This window comes from Coregonus clupeaformis, chromosome 35 (assembly GCF_020615455.1).
Source record: "Coregonus clupeaformis isolate EN_2021a chromosome 35, ASM2061545v1, whole genome shotgun sequence".
Classification (NCBI taxonomy): domain Eukaryota; kingdom Metazoa; phylum Chordata; class Actinopteri; order Salmoniformes; family Salmonidae; genus Coregonus; species Coregonus clupeaformis.
Genome location: NC_059226.1, coordinates 12,968,246 through 12,991,225, shown reverse-complemented (window position 1 = coordinate 12,991,225; position 22,980 = coordinate 12,968,246). Strand labels below are relative to the sequence as shown.

The window sequence follows — 22,980 nt, the reverse complement described above, 5'->3', positions numbered from 1 at the left end:
TACTGTGTGTAGATTGATGAGGGAATAAAATAATGTAATCAATTTTAGAATAAGGCTGTAATGTAACAAAATGTGGAAAAAATAAAAGGGTCTGAATACTTTCCGAATGCACTGTACATATCTACCTCAATTACTCGGTACTGGTAGCCCATATATATAGCCAAGTTATCGTTACTCATTGTGTATTTATTCCTTATGTAGTAGTGCGCTACATATGAAATAGGGTGCCATTTTGGAAGCATCATGTGTCCTACTTTCCCAAGCAGCATAGGTGTACCTCGTCATAGCAACAACCTGAGAATGACCTAGGCACCACTGAGTGATGAAGGACGCAGGAGGACCACAGATTGAGCTGTGAGGACCAGCATGCCTTGCTGTGTGGCATATGCTCTCTCAGTGTAACCACTAAATCACTTTCACTAGTCTAACCCTGCACAGTGAGGGGAGGGGGAGCACAGGTGGGTTTTCTGTGTGTGTGTGTGTGTTTGTGTGTGTGTTTGTGTGTTAATGACTAAGACAAATCTGTGCCCCCACTAAAACCGTACTTCCAATTTCGGAAAACATCTCTGTCTTGCCCCCATCAAATCTCAAAACATGCTTGATGGTTTATCATCCATGATGTGCATTTCATAAATGTTAAACATTCTCCAGTGAAGTCGTTAATGTAAAAGCCTTGCCAATTCTTGCGATTTCAATATTACAATTTACTTGACTCTCACCATAATGTTAGCTGACACAAGAATTGTAATTGCAATGCTGCTTACCGCCACACGCTCTCCTTATCATATTGAGGCATTTTGAAAATGTAACTTTTTCAGGCCCAATACTGTGTGAAATAATAATAATAATAATGTGAAACCTTACTGTATTCTAGCTGGAGTTGTGCTCTCCAGCGTTCCCTCTCACTCTTATGTAAGGGGGATTGTGTAACAACTGTGGATACATTTTTATTTGGGATATGGCCTCACCTCCCAAACACTCCCCACTGAGCCAGAAAGGTCAAATAATCCACAGGGATCGCCCGGACAGGGGGTGAAGAGGAGGGCGGTGGGGGCGGACGGTGGATAGGGAGGCGGACAAGAGGTAGGGGTGGACAGGGGGAGGGGGGTTGGCAGGGGTATGGGGGCGGACAGGGGATAGGGAGGCGGACAAGAGGGTAGGGGTGGACAGGGGGGAGGGGGGTTGGCAGGGGTATGGGGGTGGACAGCGGGTAAGGGGGCAGGCAGGGGGTAGAAGGGTTGGCAGGGTATAGCTAGGGGTGGAAAGGGATTAGGGGTCAACACGGGGTAGCTAGGAAGCAGACAAGGAGCAGGGGGCAGGGGATAGACAAGTGCTAAAGGGGGTATAGCAGGCAGAAGGTAGGGCTGGACAGGGGGTAGGGGGGACCCATCAGGACTAGTTTAACCCTTCCCACACACACACCACTGTGCTTGGTTTTCCCCATGCAAAAATAGCACATGCAGTGAGCAAAATAACATTTGAAATAGCCCAATACTCACTCACTGTAGAGACTCCTTCTCTCTTTGCCCCTGATCTCACACACAGACAGACTCGCTTGCGCACACACACACTCAGGAGATTATGATTAATTACACTGTGAGATCAGGCATGACTTATTAGAGTCTCTGTGTGTGTGTGTGTGTGTGTGTGTGTTTTGTAGAGCCCTATTCTGTCAGTGGCACAATCTGCTCCTCATGGTATATAATCCAGACTACCAGTCAGTTGCCTCTCTGGGATTACTAACAGATACAGCTCTCCTAGCACCGACACCGACACTGACACACACAGACACACACACACACACACACACACACACACACACACACACACACACACTCACTCTCATACAGCACTGAGAATTATGGCGCAACCCCTCGTCTTTGATTACTGTAAGATATTAATAGAACAAGACCACTCCACCTTAACCCCAAGACAGTTTTCAAGGTGACGGCGTAACACAAACACATATATGCACGCACACGCATGCACACAAACACACACAAACAAACATCAGCAATCTATGTAAATTTAAACTGGCAACAAGAAATCAACCAACACATGTATGACTACAGCAACAGGTAGTGCAGGTAATGGACTGTGTGTGTAAGTGTGTGTATAAACTTGTGTATGTTTTGGATTCTGCGATATTATATGAATATGTCTATGTATGGTGTTAAGGCCGTTGAAAATGTGTGTTACTTAATGTGTGTTCAGTTGTTTGTGTGTACACTGAGCATCAGGCTGCCTCTCAGTGCCAACGCAGTTCTTTGGGAGCGGACGAGCGCATATTCTGCAAATGCCAACTACAGTGACACATACGGAAAGGGAGAGAAAGAAAGAGAAAGAGGGAGGTAGAGAGAGAGGGGGCGGTGAGCAACAGTGAGTGAGCGAGAGAGATCTGCAGCAGAACTGGATCAGATAGCAGAGATAGAGAGAAAGAAGAGAGGGTGACTGTATGGATTGGACTAGGTTGGGGGAAACGTTGATTTAAGCAAGTGGATCCCTCCAGAGAGAGAGAGCGAGATAGAGAGAGAGAGAGAGAGAGAGAGAGAGAGAGAGAGAGAGAGAGAGAGAGAGAGAGATCCCCAAAGAACGTTCCGGAATGTCATGCTTTTTTTTTCTCCAGAAAATTGTTACCTCGCGAGGTTACCTTTGGGGGTTCTGGTCCTTTCCTTCCTAATTTTCCCATCTACCTATTTCTGAAATAGAGAGGACACAGAAAGAACCCAGGGCACCTATCGAGTGCGTCTTGTTGGAACAGGTGGTCCCTGTCCTGTCACTGCATTGTGTTGTGCGGGCACTTTTCCTGAACAGAGAAAGAGACCAGTGACGACCAGGACCGATCGAGATGAAGAACCTCAGCGGGTTTTTCCGGTTCTGCCTCACTCGGATGGAGTGGTTCTACCCATAAAGGATCTGAAGAGAATTAGCCAGAACCCAGCAGAGAACATGCTACAGTTCGGCTAAAGAACCTTATCGAGCAGAGGGGGAACTGGAAAACCTCCGTGGAACCTCTGTACCTCTGTTCTAGAGTAGTTGGAGAAAGGGAACTTTAACTGGAACAAATAGGGATCATCACATCACAAGGTAAGCAGCTAGACTATCAGACTGGCATTGATTGACACCTGTAATGGAATTAATTCACCACCTCTTTCTTTAACAGAAATCTAGCGCAGATTCGTTACCCTGAAAATCTGATAACTGACATTTTGAATGTAGCCTACATTCTCTGTTAAAATAACAGTTGTTGTACAGATATAAGCATGTATAATCATGTTATGTTAAACATGCATATTGTTCTGAGGGCCGGAAAGGGTCAGACAGGAGTCTAAGACAACAGTATGGATATTAATATGTCTGGTATGGTTCGCCGCTGGCATCCTAGCAACTGTATTGCTGTATGGCAAAGATTAGGTTTTCTACCTGCTCCCAACCTGCTGTATATCTGGGACATAACACATTGAACCTGGGGCAACATGCCAATGCATAAGCTGTTCTAAAACTGTTCTGAACCTGCATGGGTCTAATGGGAATACACTGATGAGACCATTGAGGAGGACAGAGCGTGAATTCATAGTCACAAATAGGTACGGTTAACTAGGCTATTAGTAAAGAGAGTAATTCTCCTCTCACTAAACATTCTAGACTAGACAATTACACCAGGAATCAAGGTTTCAAAGGCAATCATTATCAGTAGCTGGAGAAATTATATTCTTCCTGGGATAATTTTTGTTATTTTTTATGTCTTGCCAAGTTAAAAATATATATATATATATATATATATATATATATATATATATATATATATATATATATATACATATATATTCAGTACCAGTCAAAAGTTTGGACACACCTACTCATTCCAGGGTTTTTCTTTATTTTTACTATTTTTTACATTGTAGAATAATAGTGAAGACATCAAAACTTTGAAATAACACATATGGAATCATGTAGTAACAACAAAAGTGTTAAGTTGCCACCCTTTGCCTTGATGACAGCTTGGCACACTCTTGGCATTCTCTCAACCAGCGTCATGAGGAAGTCACCTGGAATGCTTGAAGGAGTTCCCACATATGCTGAGCACTTGTTGGCTACTTTTCCTTCACTCCGCGGTCCAACTCATCCCAAACCATCTCAATTGGGTTGAGGTCGGGTGATTGTGGAGACCAGGTCATCTGATGCAGCACTCCATCACTCTCCTTCTTGGTCAAATAGCCCTTACACAGCCTGGAGGTGTGTTTTGGGTCATTGTCCTGTTGAAAAACAAATGATAGTCCCACTAAGTGCAAACCAGATGGGATGGCGTATCGCTGCAGAATGCTGTGGTAGCCATGCTGGTTAAGTGTGCCTTGAATTCTAAATAGATCACAGACAGTGTCACCAGGAAAAGCACCCCCACATCATCACACCTCCTCCTTCATGTTTCACGGTGGGAACCACACATGCAGAGATCATCCGTTCACCTACTCTGCGTCTCACAAAGACACGCCGATTGGAACCAAAAATCCCAAATTTGGACTCATCAGGCTTAAGGACAGATTTCCACCGGTCTAATGTCCATTGCTAGTGTTTCTTGGCCCAAGCAAGTCTCTTCTTCTTACTGGTGTCCTTTAGTAGTGGTTTCTTTGCAGCAATTCAACCACGAAGGCCTGATTCACACAGTCTCCTCTGAACAGTTGATGTTGAGATGTGTCTGTTACTTGAACTCTGTGAAGCATTTATTTGGGCTGCAATCTGAGGGGCAGTTAATTGACGATTTCTGAGGTTGGTAACTCTAATGAACTTATCCTCTGCAGGAGGGTCTTCCATTCCTGTGGCGGTCCTCATGAGAGGCAGTTTCATCATAGCGCATGATGGTTTTTGCAACTGCACTTGAAGAAACTTTCAAAGTTCTTGACATTTTCCGGATTGACTGACCTTCATGTCAAAGTAATGATGGACTGTCGTTTCTCTTTGCTTATTTGAGCTGTTCTTGCCATAATATGGACTTGGTCTTTTACCAAATAGGGCTATCTTCTGTATACCACCCCTACCTTGTCACAACACAACTGATTGGCTCAAACGCACTAAAAATGAAATAAATTCCACAAATTAACTTTTAACAAGGCACACCTGTTAATTGAAATGCATTCCAGGTGACTACCTCATGAAGGTGGTTGAGAGAATGCCAAGAGCGTGCAAAGCTGTCATCAAGGCAAAGGGTAGCTACTTTGAAGAATCTCAAATATAAAATATATTTGTTTAACACTTTTTTGGTTACTACATGATTCCATATTTGTTATTTCATAGCTTTGATGTCTTCACTATTATTCTACAATGTAGAAAATAGTAAAAATAAAGAAAAACCCTAGAATGAGTAGGTGTGTCCAAACTTTTGACTGGTACTGTATATAAATTAAACATTATAACATTTTCAACATTATTGAATAGTTCTCATGGTTTTGGAGCTGTTTGATCCAAACATTTTGAGGAAATAACAGTACATACTTTTTTTGTTTCGCTCATTGGAAGATGAATAATCAAAATAAAGTTGATGTACTGTATCATGCATTTTTTCCCCATTATTAAAGGCAGACTATAGCCTACACACTTGGTATTACTGATATTTTTCTAGATTTATATACAGTATTTATTTGCCAAATATTATTATTACTCACTCACCACTATTTCGTTCGATCACTGAAATAAGCAAATGGTTGTTAGTTACATCAGAAGTTGAAATAAGTTCCTGAAAATGCTAGCACTATATGCACATATGTGTGTCCTGTAATACACACATGTTCAGGTCCTATCATAGAGTGCACGCCTACTCATAAATGTCTCTATTCCTGGTGTCAGCTGGTCTGAATGGGGATTCAGTTAAAATCAATGGATCAACAGAAACAGCTTCCATTTAGTCATTTATTGTACTTTTTAGTTTTAGTTGATCATCTGGTGAAAAATGTGTGATTACTGAATCACTGTATGCTGTAGATTGAGATCAACAAGGTGGTTTATTAGGAGTCTATCTGATTCAGGGCAAAACTTACCCCATGAGCTGTTCTGATTGTCTTTCATTTACAGCGGCAGTTCCATTATCAACCAATAACAAATTACTGTCCATAGTGATTTCTAGTTTGAATAGACAATTATTTACAAGATTTTTCAGATACTCACAAACGTAAGTGGAATTCATTACATACAGCAAAATATTTCTGAGACCTTCACAGAAGTTAAAACCGTTGTAAAATGTCTGTTTCTGTTTCATACAATTAACATTTAATGAGGGTACCACTTCACATTTCACCAAATTGAATAGAATTTGTAGGTGTTTTTTTGGACAGTTGTTTGGACAGTTAAATTAGTGTGTGCTTCTGTTGCTTGCTGTCATCACCACCACCATCCAACACCATACCAAGACCAGTGCTGTGCTCTCTTTCCCGCTACAGCAATAACCGCACACACATACCCCCTTCCGCCCTCCCCCCTCTCCCTCCCTCCCGTTTCACAGTTTATTTCTGTCCCAAACCTGCCAGTTTCCAACACCAGTCGGCTGTATCGGAGTCACAAGCGTCCGAGCACCTTGGTGCGAACGCCTTCCTAACGAACCAATCAGGTTTTTTTGTACGGCAGTGGGAAACCCAATCAATTAGACAATGTTGCTTCCAAGCTATGAGCTATGGTTAAAGAGCATCTGGCTGGTGGTGGGGTTGTGATGACAAATGGCACCCTATTCCCTAAAGTAGTGCACTAAATAGGGAATAGGCCATTTGTGTCGACAAAGCATAACAAGTATCTCATCACTTATCAATCTTTCTTTGGAACATACAGTGCCTTCAGAAAGTATTCATGCCTTGACCTTTTTCACATTTTGTTGTGTTACAAAGTGGGATTAAAATGGATTTCATAGTCATTTTTTTGTCAACGATCTACACAAAATGCTCTGTAATGTCCAAGTAGGAGTAATGTTGTAACATTTGTAAAAAAAGTAAAATAAAATATGAAAAGTAAAACACCAACATATCTTGATTAGATAAGTATTCAACCCACTGAGTCAATACATGTTTTCAGCGATTACAGCTGTGAGTCGTTCTGGGTAAGTCTAAGAGCTTTGCAGACCTGGATTGTACAATATTTGGACCCTATTCGATCCCACTTTAAATGACGTTCAGCTTATAAAAGTGATGTCATGTTAGTCAATTTACACCTAATCTCGTTCCCAGACACTTCTGCCCAAATGCGCGTAGGGTCTGGTGGACCAACGCATCAAACTTGGCCTTCATTAGTTAGGGTTAGGTTTAAAATAAAAGTTTAAGAAGATAAACTGTAGAAATGGACAGGGTTTAGCAATAATTAGGACTTTTTAACTGTGTTAAGTAGTGACGATAACAAATACTTTACTCAGGAAGGTCATTCCTATAGAATTCTATGGTCACTCCCACTAAGGCCAACTTTGAATGGTTGATATCCCAGGCTTATATGTGCTGTGTGTTCAATAGCCTGCGGACAACGCTACACCAAGAAACACTTACCTTGAACCCCCAACCTAAAGAAATTGAAAGTGTCTTTCTTTTGGAACCAAGTTACACGTTCCTCAGTACACAAACATGCACACAACAAAAACGAGCCGTACCACGCGGTGCTGAGCCCAGTCAGGTCATTGACACATACACCCACTCCCCTGCTGAAAGATCAACCACAAAATGTTGGCACTATTGTAACAGGTTGTAATCAAACCCTGGTCTCCAGCATGGGAACAGAAGAGGACTACTTGGTGTGGTAGTCTCAAGTTGGACTACTCCAAATCTTCTTGTTTCTGATAAACACACACACACACAAACGCAAGCTTTGCAGGTCCATCAACCCATTTAAATACCTCTCACATCCTACAGTAACCTGTGGATCATGAGAGAGTCTTCATAAATCATCAGAACGTTAATATCCTATTTATTGACACTTCATGTAGTGTCCTGTAATAAATCAAATCAAATCAAATTTTATTTGTCACATGCGCTGAATACAACAGGTGTAGACCTTACAGTGAAATGCTTACTTACAAGCCCTTAACCAACAATGCAGTTTTAAGAAAAAATGAGTGTTTAGAAAGTATTTACTAAATAAACTGAAGTACACAATAAATAAATAAAATGAAAAATATTTAAAAAAACAGTAACGAGGCTATATACAGGGGGTACCGGTACAGAGTCAATGTGCGGGGGCACAGGTTAGTCGAGGTAATTGAGGTAATATGTACATGTAGGTAGAGGTATATGCATAGATAATAAACAGAGAGTAGCAGCAGCGTAAAAATGGAGGGGACAATGCAAATAGCCCGGGTAGCCAGTTGGTCAGCTGTTCAGGAGTCTTATGTCTTAGTTTGAAGTGAGACATCTTCGATCATTCATAACACATCCATAAAGACTCTATATTGCATGACGCTGCACTTAATTTAAAGTCAGACCCCTTTGGTCATTTATAACAAATACATAAATGCCTTGTATCATATGACTCTGCACTTACTATAAGGTCAGACACCTTTGGTCATTCATAACACATAAATAAAGGCTTAATGATGTAAACACAAATGTATTAACACTTAGGGAATTATCACTAACAGCTAAAACAAATAAATATTAAAGACATGTTTAAACCATACATTTCCATTTGTAAAACAATACAAATACATTAAGTTTCAAAAAGTCCAGCAATGTAATTACACTATATATACAAAAGTATGTGGACACCCCTTAAAATTAGTGGATTCGGCTATTTCAACCACACCCTTTGCTGACAGGTGTATAAAATCGAGCACACCGCCATGCAATCTCCATAGACAAACATTGGCAGTAGAATGGCCTTACTGAAGAGATCAGTGACTTTCAACGTGGTACAGTCATAGGATGCCACCCATCCAACAAGTCAGTTCGTAACATTTCTGCCCTGCTAGAGCTGCCCCGGTTCTGCCACTGTAAGTGCTGTTATTGTGAAGTGGAAACGTCTAGGAGCAACAACATCTCAGCCACGAAGTGGTAGGCCACACAAGCTCACAGAACGGGACTACCGAGTGCTGAAGTGCGTAACACGTAAAATTTGTCTGTCCTCAGTTGCAACACTCACTACTGAGTTCCAAACTGCCTCAGGAAGCAACTTCAGCACAATAACTGTTTGTCGGGAGTGTTATGAAATGGGTTTCCATGACCAAGCAGCCGCACACAAGCCTAAGATTTCCATGCGCAATGCCAAGTGTCGGCTGGAGTGGTGTAAAGCTCGCCGCCATTGGACTCTGGAGCAGTGGAAGCGCGTTCTCTGAAGTGATGAATCACGCTTCACCATCTGACAGTACGACGGACTAATCTAGGTTTGGCGGATGCCAGGAGAACGCTACTTGCCCCAACGTATAGTGGCAACTTTAAAGTTTGGTGGAGGAGCTATTTTCCATGGTTCGGGCTAGGCCCCTTAGTTCAGTGAAGGGAAATCTTAATGCCACAGCATACAATGACATTTTAGACAATTCTGTGCTTTGAACTTTGTGGCAACAGTTTGGGGAAGGCCCTTTCCTGTTTCAGCATGACAATGCCCCCATGCACAAAGCGAGGTCCATACAGAAATTGTTTGTTGAGATCGGTGTGGAAAACTTCACAGCGCCCTGACATCAACCCCATCGAACAAATTTGGGAGGAATTGGAACACCAATTGCGAGCCAGGCCTAATCGCCCAACATCAGTGCCCGACCTCACTAATGCTCTTGTAGCTGAATGGAAGCAAGTCCCCGCAGCAATGTTCCAACATCTAATGGAAAGCCTTCCCAGAAGAGTGAAGGCTGTTATAGCAGAAAAAGGGGGACCAACTCCATATTAATGCCAATGAATGAGGTGTTCGACGAGCAGGTGTGAACATACTTTTAATCATGTAGTGTACATTGAATGTTACACAGGGCTGTGAATAGTGTAGCTTGTCCCTGAGCTGGAGAACACATGGTTCTTGCCTCTCTTCCTGCTGGAGATACTGCATGTTGGTTCCAACCTTAAAGTAACAACAAAGAAAGTTAGCAGGTCTGTTAGGAAATGCCTTTGTCACATCATCTGGATAAAGGCATTTCTGTGCTGCACCAGAAACACTACAGTACCCCGGGAAGATAAGAAACTCCATTCAATTAGTATTATTATATTCCTCCTTCATTTACAAATCTCATGACGTGACTATGAGACATGGCTGTATCTAGGGGGATTTGTATTTAGCTGAGCTAGCTAGCAATTACTGTGAAGTCACTGAAATTATTTGAAATAACGATTGAAGTAGCTACAGTATGTAATCTAACTCAACACTTAACTACTACCAACTAATTTAAATTACAATAAATAAAGGTTAACTTACTTGTCTTTTGCTGTTCAGTGGCAGCACAATTCGGGGCATTTGATTTGCGAACTCATCACACAATCAGCGTCTTGTTAGCAACACTGAAAAAAGTACTTCCGGGTCAGGAATTTAGGAAATGATTTTTAAAAAGCCTCCGACGTAATAGTAGAAAAGTGTCAATAACAGTCATAATATCTGAAAAATGATTGTCTATGCATTAACAATTATTTATATTTGTACATATTTAAGTGACTTTTGCATTAAATTTGGGTTTTAAAATATGTTTCCAAGGTCAATAGATGCCTCCAAAGCGAATCACTATATATGGAATACATATTGGCAGGGACGCAACTTTCACTGGGGACAGGGGGGACATGTCCCCCCACATTCTGAAATTGCATTTTTGTCCCCTCGAGTTTTATCATTGGAATATGATACAAAACTAGGCAACGGTGTGATTTAGGACCATGCGGACGCATTCGAGCGGTCGGGTAGGCTGTTTGGAGTGTTTATCCGACTGGAAAAATATATATATGTCCCCCCCACTTCTAAAACCAAAGTTGCACCCCTGCATATTGGCTTAGAGCACGAACTATTCTGGGTGCAGCAGTAAAAGTATAGGAATACTCAGTACGGTCTGCAGAGTGTATACATGGTGTCATTTCATGGGGCTCTGAATAATACGGAGTGTTGCTGACCTTTTACTTCACCCATTCCACTGGCGGCTGCATCACATCATGTGTGCTTACTGCACTACAGAAAACCCGCTAACCAAACAATAGTGCTCATGCTCACTGAATTAAAGGGCAACTACACTCAAAAAATCTACGTTTCTTAGACATCAAAAGTCATCCCCTGATGTGGTTTAAGCATTGTTGTGAACAAAGAAATCAAATCTTGTTGTTTTCCTATTAAACGAGTGTGAAAAGATTGGGTAAACCAGAAAAAATTGTGGAAATCCGAAGCCTGGAAAAACACAACCAAGAAAACTGAATTTTGGAAAAAACAGATTTAAAAGGCCCTACCAACGTTTCTTTCTGTGCACTTTAGCGTGTGTGTCATCCTGCAGCACAGCATTTTGGGGGAAGTTGAAGTCAGATCCAATATTGACTATGCACCCAAGAGGGAAAGAGGTTGGGCCATCCTAGAAATGTTTTAGTGAAATATGATTTATACAATTTTGCAGACACTTTTATCCAAAGCGACTTACAGTCATGCATAAATACATTTTCACTTATGGGTGGTCCTGTGAATCGAACCCAATATCCTAGCGTTGCACGGCTCTACCAAGATGCATGACAGGGTTATGAATGCTTTGGAAAGCCTCAATTTAATATGATTTATAAGACCTTTATTAGGCGGTTCTTATGCCAACCTTTATAAAGCACAGGTTTATGTCATATTTTACAAAGTGGGTTATGTCACATTTGACATTGGTGGTTATGTCACACAGTTATGCAACATTTATGAACCCTTTATAAAGCATGGCATATGGTTGTAGATGATTTGTAACACATTTATGTAGCATTTATGAAGACTTTATGAAGCCTCAATAAGCTGCACGTAATTTAAAGCGGGACCCATTATTCTTAAAAAAATTATTCAAGTTCTGTCAAGTTGGTTGTTGATCATTGCTAGACAGACATTTTCAAGTCTTGCCATATATTTTCAAGCTGATTTAAGTCAAAATTGTAAGTAAGCCACTTAGGAACATTCAATGTCGTCTTGGTACGAAACTCCAGTGTATATTTGGCCTTGTGTTTTAGGTTATTGAACTGCTGAAAGGTGAATTTGTCTCCCAGTGTCTATTGGAAAGCAGACTGAACCAGATTTTCCTTGAGGATTTTGCCTGTGCTTAACTCTATTCCATTAATTTGTATCCTTAAAAACTCCCTAGTCCTTGCTGATGACAAGCATACCCATAACATAATGCAGCCACCACCATGCTTGAAAATATGAAAAGTGGTACTCAGTGATATGCTGTGTTGGATTTCCCCCAAACATAATGCCTTGTATTCAGGATATAATTTCTTTGGCACATTTTTTGCAGATTTACTTTAGTACCTTATTGCAAACAGAATGCATGTTTTAGAATATTTTTATTACGTACAGGCTTCCTTCTTTTCACTCTGTCATTTAGGTTAGTATTGTGGAGTAACTACAATGTTGTTGATCCATCCTCAGTTGTCTCCAATCACAGACATTAAACTCTGAAACTGTTTTAAAGTCACCATTGGCCTCATTGTGATATCCCTGGGAGTTAGGAAGGACGCCTGTATCTTTGTAGTGACTGGGTGTATAGATACACCATCCAAAGTGTAATTAAATAACTTCACCATGCTCAAAGGGATATTCAATATCTGTTTATTTATTTATACCCATCTACCAATCAGTGCCGTTCTTTGCAAGGCATTGGAAGACCTCCCTGCATAGCCGCGGGAAGTAGGGGTGCTGAGGGTGCTGCAGCACCCCCTGAAAAACCAGAAAAAAAATATATATACACTACTGGTCAAAAGTTTTAGAACACCTACTCTGTGTTTTAAACAATAGCTAAGATGGGGAGAAGTCCATAATAGTCCATAATAACGCGCTGCTCTGCCTTTTTAACGACACTGTCAACAAGGCAGGTCCTACAGGCCCGAGTTTTGTCGCACCTGGACTACTGTTCATTCGTGTGGTCAGGTGCCACAAAGAGGGACGTCAGAAAATTACAATTGGCTCAGAACAGGGCAGCACGGCTGGCCCTTAAATGTACAAGGAGAGCTAACATTAATAATAAAAAATTTAATCTCTCATGGCTCAAAGTGGAGGAGAGATTGACTTCATCACTACTTGTTTTTGTAAGAAGTGTTGACATGTTGAATGCACCGAGGTGTCCGTCTAAACTATGATGATGTGTGAAAATATCACTTCGTAACTAATCAGCTGGACACCAAATGCACATCCAACAAGTATTATGCATAATTATTAAAGAACCACAGTAATGACGGTATCAATTTAGGTTTTAAGTGTCAAGGTAAGGTGACTCTTTCGGTTAGAAGCATTCCAATTTGCAATCATATTTATTATAACAGGATTCAAGTTCCATGTCTAATTTAACTGATTAATACTTAATATATGATATAACAACTTACACTGCCATAAATGCAAGGACAGAACTAATGTTTTATGTCACAAGATTTTGGACAAATCCATCAAGACACCAACCATGATAAAGGGTTAAACATAGGTTTTAAATCAACTCGTGAATTTAATTGAACATGGGTATAATCCCTCATTTCTCAATAAAATGCCATCAAACCTCACTGGTACCCTATTTTATAGAAAGACCCATTGGCATGTTTTGGAATATTTTTTATACTGTATATTTTTATTCTTCTTTTCACTCTGTCATTTAGGTCATTATTGTGGAGTTAATTATTAATACAATGTTGTTGCTCCATCCTCAGTTTTTTCAGCCACTGAACTCTATAGCTGTTTTAAAATCACCAATGGCCTCATGGTGCCATCCCTAAGCAGTTTCCTTCCTGTCCTGCAGCTCAGTTCAGAAGGACCTGCATCTTTGATGTGTCTGGGTCATTTAATGCATCATCCACAGCATACTTATTAACTTGACCATGCTTAAAATTACAGTGCGTTCAGAAAGTATTCACACTCCGTGACTTTTTCCATATTTTGTTGTGTACAGCCTGAATTTAGAATTGATTAAATTAATGTTTTTCATCAACAATCTACACACAATAACCCATAATGACAAAGCGAAAACAGGTTTTTTCAAAATGTTTGCAAATTTAGGTTGTTGCTATGACGAGGTACACCTATGCTGCTTGGGAAAGTAGAACACAGGATGCTTCCAAAATGGCACCCTATTTCATATGTAGCGCACTACTACACAAGGAATAAATACACAATGTGTAACGATAACTTGGCTATATATATGGGGTACCAGTACCGAGTAATTGAGGTAGATATGTACAGTGCATTCGGAAAGTATTCAGACCCTTTTATTTTTTCCACATTTTGTTACATTACAGCCTTATTCTAAAATTGATTACATTATTTTATTCCCTCATCAATCTACACACAGTACCCCATAATGACAAAGCGAAAACAGGTTTGTTGAAAGTTTTGCAAATGTATAGAAAATAAAAAACAGAAAAACCTTATTTACATAAGTATTCAGACCCTCGACTCAAAATTGAGCTCAGATGCTTCCTGTTTCCATTGATCATCCTTGAGCTGTTTCTACAACTTGATTGGAGTCCACCTGTGGTAAATTAATTTGATTGGACGTGATTTGAAAAGGCACACAGTGTCTATATAAGGTCCCACAGTTGACAGTCCACGTCAGAGCAAAAACCAAGCCATGAGGTCGAAGGAATTGTCCATAGAGCGCCGAGACAGGATTGTGTTGAGGCACAGATCTGGGGAAGGGTACCAAAAAATGTCTGCAGCATTGAAGGTCCCCAAAACACAGTGGCCCCCATCATTCTAAATGGAAGAAGTTTGGAACCACCAAGACTCTTCCTAGAGCTGGCCACCCGACCAAACTGAGCAATCGGGGGAGAAGGTCCTTGGTCAGGGAGGTGACCAAGAACCCGATGGTCACGCTGACAGAGCTCCAGAGTTCCTCTGTGGAGATGGGAGAACCTTCCAGAAGGACATACATCTCTGCAGCACTCCACCAATCAGGCCTTTATGGTAGAGTGGCCAGACGAAAGCCACTCCTCAGTAAAAGGCACATGACAGTCCGCTTGGAGTTTGCCAAAAGGCACCTAAAGGAATCTCAGACCATGAGAAACAAGATTCTCTGGTCTGATGAAACCAAGATTGAATTCTTTGGCCTGAATGCCAAGCATCACGTCTGGAGGAAACCTGGCACCATCCCTACGGTGAAGCATGACGGTGGCAGCATCATGCTGTGGGGATATTTTTAAGTGGCAGGGACAGGGAGACTAGTCAGGATCGACGGAAAGATGAACGGAGCAAAGTAAAGAGAGATCCTTGATGAAAACCTGCTCCAGAGCGCTCAGGACCTCACACTGGGGCAAAGGTTTACCTTCCAACAGGACAATGACCCTAATCACACAGCCAATACAACACAGGAGTGGCTTCGGGACAAGTCTCTGAATGTCCTTTAGTGGCCCAGCCAGAGCCCGGACTTGAACCCGATCGAACATCTCTGGAGAGACCTGCAAATTGCTGTGCTGCGACACTCCCCATCCAACCGGACAGAGCTTGAGAGGATCTGCAGAGAAGAATGGGAGAAACTCCCCAAATACAGGTGTGCCAAGCTTGTAGCTTCATACCCAAGAAGAAGTGAGGCTGTAATTGCTGACAAAGGAGCTTCAACAAAGTACTGAGTAAAGATTCTGAATACTTATGTTAATGTGATATTTCATTTTTTAAATGTTTCATTTTAAAAAACTGTTTTTGCTTTGTCATTATGGGATATTGTGTGTAGATTAATGAGGGGAAAAAACTATTTAATCAATTTTAGAATAAGGCTGTAACGCCTCCCGAGTGGTGCAGCAGTCTAAGGCACTGCATCGCAATGCTACAGGTGTCACTACAGATCCGGTTTCAATCCCGGGCTGTGTTGCAGCCGGCCGTGACCGGGAGACCCATGAGGTGGTGCACAATTGGCCCAGCGTCGTCCGGGTTAGGGGAGGGTTTGGCCGGCTGGGATGTCCTTGTCCCATCGCGCTCTAGCGGCTCCTGTGGCGGGATTGGCGCATGCATGCTGACACGGTTGCCATTTGGATGATGTTTCCTCCGATACATTGGTGCGGCTGGCTTACGGGTTGAGCAAGCAGTGCGGCTTGGCAGGGTCGTGTTTCAGAGGATGCATGCCTCTCCCGAGTCCGTACAGGAGTTGCAGCAATGGGACAAGATTGCAACTACCAATTGGATATCACGAAAAAGGGGTAGAAAATATTTGTTTTTAACGGCTGTAACGTAACAAAATGTGGAAAAGGTCAAGGGGTCTGAATACTTTCCAATTTTTCAAATTTTTCTGCAGGTGGGGGCTGTATCATGTTATGGGTATGCTTGTCATCGGCAAGGACTAGGGAAATACATGCAATAGAGCTAAGCACAGGCAAAATCCTAGAGGAAAACCTGGCTCAGTCTGCTTTCCAACAGACACTGGGAGACATATTCACCTTTTAATAGGACAATAACCTAAAACCAAGGCCAAATAAACTCTGGAGTTGCTTACCAAGACGACATTGAATGTTCCTGAGTTGCCTAGTTACAGTTTTGACTTAAATCGGCTTGTAAATCTATGGCAAGACTTGAAAATGTCTGTCTAGCAATGATCAACAACCAATTTGACAGAACTTGAAGAATTTTTTAAAGAATAATGTGCAAATATTATACAATCCAGTTGTGCAAAGCTCTTAGAGACTTACCCAGAAAGACTCACAGCTGTAATCGCTGCCAAAGGTGATTCTAACATGTATTGACTCAGAGATGTGAATACTTATGTAAATTAGATATTTCTGTATTTCATTTTCAATACATTTGCAAAAATGTCTAAAAACATGTTTTGAAACATGGTATGAATACTTTCTGAAGTCAATGTCTGATTTGTTATTGTTACCCATTTACCGAAAACTGCACTTCTTTATGAGGCTTTCGAAAAGCTCTCTGGTCCCTGAATCTGTGCTTGAAATGTAGTACTTGACTGATATTGTATGAATGGGGGACAGAGGAAGGGGTAGTCATTGAAAAATCGTCAACCCCCATTATTACACAGCGTGAGTCCACTCCTAATTTAGACTTGCCTAAACAAAGGGGGTGAAAACTTATGCTACGACTATATTTTTGCCATTTAATTTGTATTAATTTGTAAAGATTTGTAGAATTTTCTTTTCACTTTGACATTATGTAGGATGTTGTGTAGATCAATGTGAAAAATTACAAAATCTATTTCAATCCCACATTGTAACTCATCAAAATGTGAAAAACTTCAAAGGGGTGTAGACTTTCTATACACTTTTAGAAAAAAAGTGCTATCTACAACCTAAAAGGGTTCTTCGGATGTCCCCATAGGAGAACCCTTTGAAGAACCCTTTTTGGTTCCAGGTAGAACCTTTTTGAGTTCCATGTAGAACTCTTTCCATACAGGGTTCTACATGGAACCCTCAAGAGTTCTACCTGGAACCAAAAAGGGTTATCCTATGGGGACAGCCAAATAACTCTTTTGGAACCCTTTATTCTAAGTGTGTAGGCACTGTAGATATGTAAATCATAAACTGTGTTTGTCAAAGACACAACACAGAAATGTACCGTTCCACTGACGCAATTAGGGTAGGATGGGAGGCAGGGATGCATAGGAGTAATGTTCACTTAACACTTTCCTTAAGGGATGGTATTGATAACACCTTTTATTGCACCTTTGAGTATTGCTGCATCTTTGTTAATGACGCATTCATCAGTGTAATTTCTAACATTACAGCTTGGCAACAGCAGTAAAAATAAAAGTGCCTTTGTACTTTTTGGACATTAATTTATTCTATCTTTATTTTACTGCGAGGAAAGGGGTGCTCTTATTTTAGCATCTTCTCTCCAGGCATATTATAATACATTTACATTGATAAGATTGTTGTCATGAAGGAAAGGTGTAATGAGACATACATGTAAGGCGTTATGAGATGTTGAGATGCCACTATCCTACATACCCCCTTCTAGTAAAGTGTGACAGAACATTTCTTCCTCAGTTGTCAGACTCACTGGGACAGAAAGAGCACAAATGGGTCTTGTATGCCCAGCTACTCCCCTCGCCTCTGTCTCCCCTCCCTCTCTCCGTCCATCTACCGCCGTCTCTTTCTCCTCCTCCCCTCCCCCCTCTGTCTCTCCCTCACTCTGTTTCCGCGTCCGTCCATCCTTCCTCCCTCCCCCTCCCCTCCCCTCCCCTCCATCTCCCCATCTCCCCCCGTCTCCCCCATATCCCATCCATTCCCCCATCTCTCCTGTCTCCATCCAGGTGGGACACTTTGACCTTGTTCTGCTGCTGGCTGGACCAATTTCTGAACAGAGCTCAAATAGACTGAGCAACACCAGGCCAGATCCTCTTAACTCCCCATCTGAAAACACCAGATAGTACCAAGCCTATGGTCTGGTGGTAGTTAACAACACACCTGGCTCTTAACAGAGACCAGGGTTCGATCCCTGTGCCTACTGTGTCTCCTCCTCATTCATCTTCCGTTCTGATTTCATCCTGTCTTATAAAGCATGAAAAAACTCTGCAGTATATGAGACCAGATTTCTCTCCAGACCATCTCGCAGACCAGATAAGAGATCCTAAAATCCTAAATTGGCAGTGCAATATTGGGTATAACATTCTGCTGTTCAGGCAAACGGCCAAGCAAACCAGCAGCCCTGTCTGTTCTCCTGTTGCCATGGTGATTCTTTGAGAGCGCCGCTGGGTCTCATGGGAGCAGGTTTGGTGATGGACATGTCGACAGTCTGGGACCTGCCGTTCTTTGCATATGGCTTCCTTCCCCGATCAGCACGTGTCATGATGTCATACTCCTCCGGCGCTGTTCGTCAGGAAGTTTTACATTCAGGTTGCGTCCCAAATGGTACCCTTTTCCATATAAAGTGCACTATGGGCCTTGGTCGAAAGTAATGCACTATATAGGGAATAGTGTGCCATTTGGGGCGCAGATTCAGAATATGAGAACAGTAAGATGACAGCTGTCTCATCTGATTGGGCACAGGTAAACCTGAGATGAAAGGATGCCAAGGGGGACAGAGAGACGTGTCATTATTTATTTATTTGTTTATCCTTATTATTAACATTCTGTTAGGAGGGAGACCTGGACAGGGACAGATGGAAATAGGACATTTATACAGAGTGAATGTCCACGTTCAGTCTGTGGTTCTCTGGCTGTAATCTGTATGAGTCTCTCCTTGATCTCATCCCTTTATCTAATCTCTCTATCATTGGTCTGTGCAGCCTGTCTGCCCTAGGCTTGTAAGTGTCATACGGTTTTACCTGCCTCGAGTGTACCCACGTTTTTGACGCCTACATCCCTGCTGTTGATGTTATTGTGGACGGAAGACGTGATCTCGATTGACTAACAGAATGGCCGAAACTAGTAGTAGTTAAATGGCTTGAGAGGAAGCGAAGAGAGGATTTGAGGATAGGACAGAGGAAAGACTTTGAGATTCAACCTTTGTAGTTGGATTCAGGAAGTGCAGAAGACACAAAGGACTGAGACAGGAGTGAAGTCCTGACCAGCCAGAGACACCCCCGTAATAAGAGAATAGCACACTAAAGCTCCTCTAGTCAGATTATTATCTACCGTACATCACTGGACCCTGGAATAACCTAATCCGGACTCAATCCACCCAGCTCAAACACACAAGTACACATGCGTACAAATACACATGCGCACACATGCACACACTCGCACACACAGTCTTGTATAACTAACCTTGTGGGGACACACAAGTCAGTCCTAACTCTAACCCCAAAACCTAACCTTAACCCTAATCTTATAAACCTAACCCTAGCTCCTATTTCTTGAACAGACATCCCCATTCAAGTCTAAACCGGTAACAATTTAGTAGTGCTGAGCAATTAGCGCTTTTTGAGGTCGGTTCAGTTTTCGATTTCGGTTTAGATATTTTTTTTAAACATTAAATGCACTATGCATTATGTGGGTTGAATGCTGTAACAACACAAAATAAAACATTAATAAAAGTCCCATAATGGTAGTGACTGCCCATTACTGCTTTACACTTATTAACCATAATTTATTCACATTACTTTAATTAAATATTTCAGTTGTTGTGTATATTACATTTGTTTTATTTGATGACTGTTATTTCATTCCAAGTCATCATCTCATCTCTATAGAGTTGCTGCCTATGCTGTCTGATAAAATCACTATTTTAGTAGTTCTTCAAAGTAAATAAGGTATACTTTTATGACTGCTGAATACCAACTATCAATCACTTAGATCATGTATTTTCAGGTAGAGATACCTCGCGAAGCAACTGCTCTCTATCCTTCTCCTTCGCGCATTCTTCGGTCTCTTCTCTACCTCTCCATGTCTGCCACACACTAACCTAACGTAGCAGGCGTAAAAGAAACACACAAGTAGGCGCGTAATGGATTATGGCCATTGTAGTTAATTACCACATTTTCTTCTCTAAACTATGTAGAATATTGGCCTGTTGGAAACTATAACTCCCTACTACATCACACAGTTCGGGCTTGATCTGATTCATCTCTAGAGCGCATTGAGCTCGCAGACAAAACCCGAACTAAATGGAATTCAAATAATTAAACCAATGTTGGTCAACTACTTGTTAAAAAAATGAAAAATAACTGACATTTCTGTTAATCGCTCAGCACTACATTCTAGTAATTATATTTTTATGCCCTCCATGTTGTCTTTCTCCCTATTGTCATAACACCTCCACTGCAGCTGGACTCCAGATCCAGAGCATTCTGTGGTGCAGGGAGGAGAGAGGGAAGTGAGGCTTGAAGGCAGAGGTGGATATTTAGGCCATGGGCTGTGTGTGCTGTGAGAAGAAGGGGGAGAGGAGAAAAGGACAAGTGAGGTTCCCTAGGGGTCTCCTACAGAAGTCCCAGGGGACGCGACTGCACAGTCCTTCCTGTCTCCAAAAGACTTCACACAACTAAACTGACACGGAATGAGCACACCTCAACACTTGGGCCCAGGTTTATTCGCGGTGTCCTGACTGACCCTATGCTTCACTAGGGCATCATACAAACGTGAAAATCGTTAAACCCCAAGCAAACCCACCGTGAAATTTAAATACTACTAATTATAATTTGAGTATTACTAAGAGGCATAACTTGAATACAAATGACTCATGACTCATGACTCACACACCAAAAGCACAAGGAAGCCCTAATCCCCTCATTTGCACACACAGTTATGTAACAGGTTGCCTCTGAAGCATACTGTCTGGACTTACAGTAGGTGTTTGTCCCCGTAGGTGTATGGCACCCTATATAATGTACTACTTTTGACCAGGGACCATCACTGCCAACAAGACCAACCATATAGGCTACGGTACATAACAATACTTAATTTGCACATCAATAGTCAGTGTTGAAAAGCTGAATTGGTAGAGCATGGCACTTGTAACGCCAGGGTAGTGGGTTTGATTCCCGGGACCACCGATACGTAAAATGTATGCACGCATGAGCCATGAATGGCAAATTAGTCTGGCTGCGCAACCGATTGGCAAACGCACTGCAAATTGAGAAATCATGTGACTAAACAGAATATAAATGTAACAGTGTTGCTTCTGTCCTTCTCCTCGCCCCTACCTGGGCTTGAACCAGGAAACCTCTGCACACATCGACAACAGTCACCCTCGAAGCATCGTTGCCCATCGCTCCACAAAAGCCACGGCCCTTGCAGAGCAAGGGAAACAAGTACTTCAATGTCTCAGAGCGAGTGACGTCACCGATTGAAATGCTACTAGCGTGCACCGCTAACTAGCTAGCCATTTTACACCGGTTACATAAAGAAGAAGAAACAATACTATGAAACAAAGATAAATGATATAAAGAATGATAGTGAAAAGCTGTGGAGAAGGGAAAAAAAATTGTTGTATATCAACAATGACAAGCCATTGGGGTCTGACAACTTGGGTGGAAAATTTGTCAGGATAACAGTGGACGATACAGCCACTCCTATTTGCCATATTGTTATGATGAGTTTCTAGGGTATCAAGTGATTAAGAATGTAAGGATAGATTTAGATACTTTTGATGGGGAGTTCATATAAGATATTTAATATGGTACCATGGTTAGTTATAGCAGAATAAGGACATAGCCCTGCCTCTGCCATCTTCCAACTCCAGTACAAAGATATCCCTCAGCTTATATACACTCTGTTACAAGTTTCTTCACGAACATCTGTTAAACCTCCATGGGCTCCCTTTCTTTGATGTTATTACCTTTTACCCCTGTCATTATATCCTGTCCATTAATTATTCTAAGATCAACCTCAGTAATCTCCTTTGACATAAGGAATGCAGACTCTGTGGCACCAAGCCACTTATCTACCAACTCTCCCCTGGGTCACACAACGCTATGCAATGACATCATTACACATATCTTCAATCTAAGCCTGCTAGAAAGTGTGTGCCCTCAGCCTGGAGGGAAGCAAAAGTAATTCCGCTACCCAAGAATAGTAAAGCCCCCTTTACTGGTTTAAATAGCCGACCAATCAGCCTGTTACCAAACCTAAGTAAACTTTCGGAAAAAATTGTTTGACCATATACAATTATATTTTACTGTAAACAAATTGACAACAGACTTTCAGCACGCTTATAGGGAAGGACATTTAACAAGCACGGGACTTACACAAATGACTGGCTGAGAGAAATGTATGATAAAAAGTATGCTGCTGGAAAAGCTTAGGTGTTATGGCTTTACACCCCCTGCTATATTGTGGATAAAGAGTTACCTGTCTAACAGAACACAGAGGGTGTTCTTTAATGGAAGCCTCTCCAATCCAGGTAGAATCAGGAAATCCCCAGGGCATCTGTCTAGGCCCTTTACTTTTTTCAAGATTTACTAATGACATGCCACTGGCTTTGAGTAAAGCCAGTGTGTCTATGTATGCGGATGACTCAACACTA

General features: G+C 41.7%; 1 protein-coding gene across 1 annotated transcript in view; it reads left to right on the top strand.

Moving 5' to 3' along the window:
* The first annotated feature begins 2,340 nt into the window (after window positions 1-2,340).
* The window catches only part of LOC121551545 (ATP-sensitive inward rectifier potassium channel 12-like), a 39,011-nt gene continuing 18,371 nt past the window's right edge, over window positions 2,341-22,980 (top strand). Inside the window, exon 1 of the mRNA XM_045210632.1 lies at window positions 2,341-3,087. The gene's annotated coding sequence lies outside the window, so the exon portion shown is untranslated. The remainder of the gene's footprint in view (window positions 3,088-22,980) is intronic.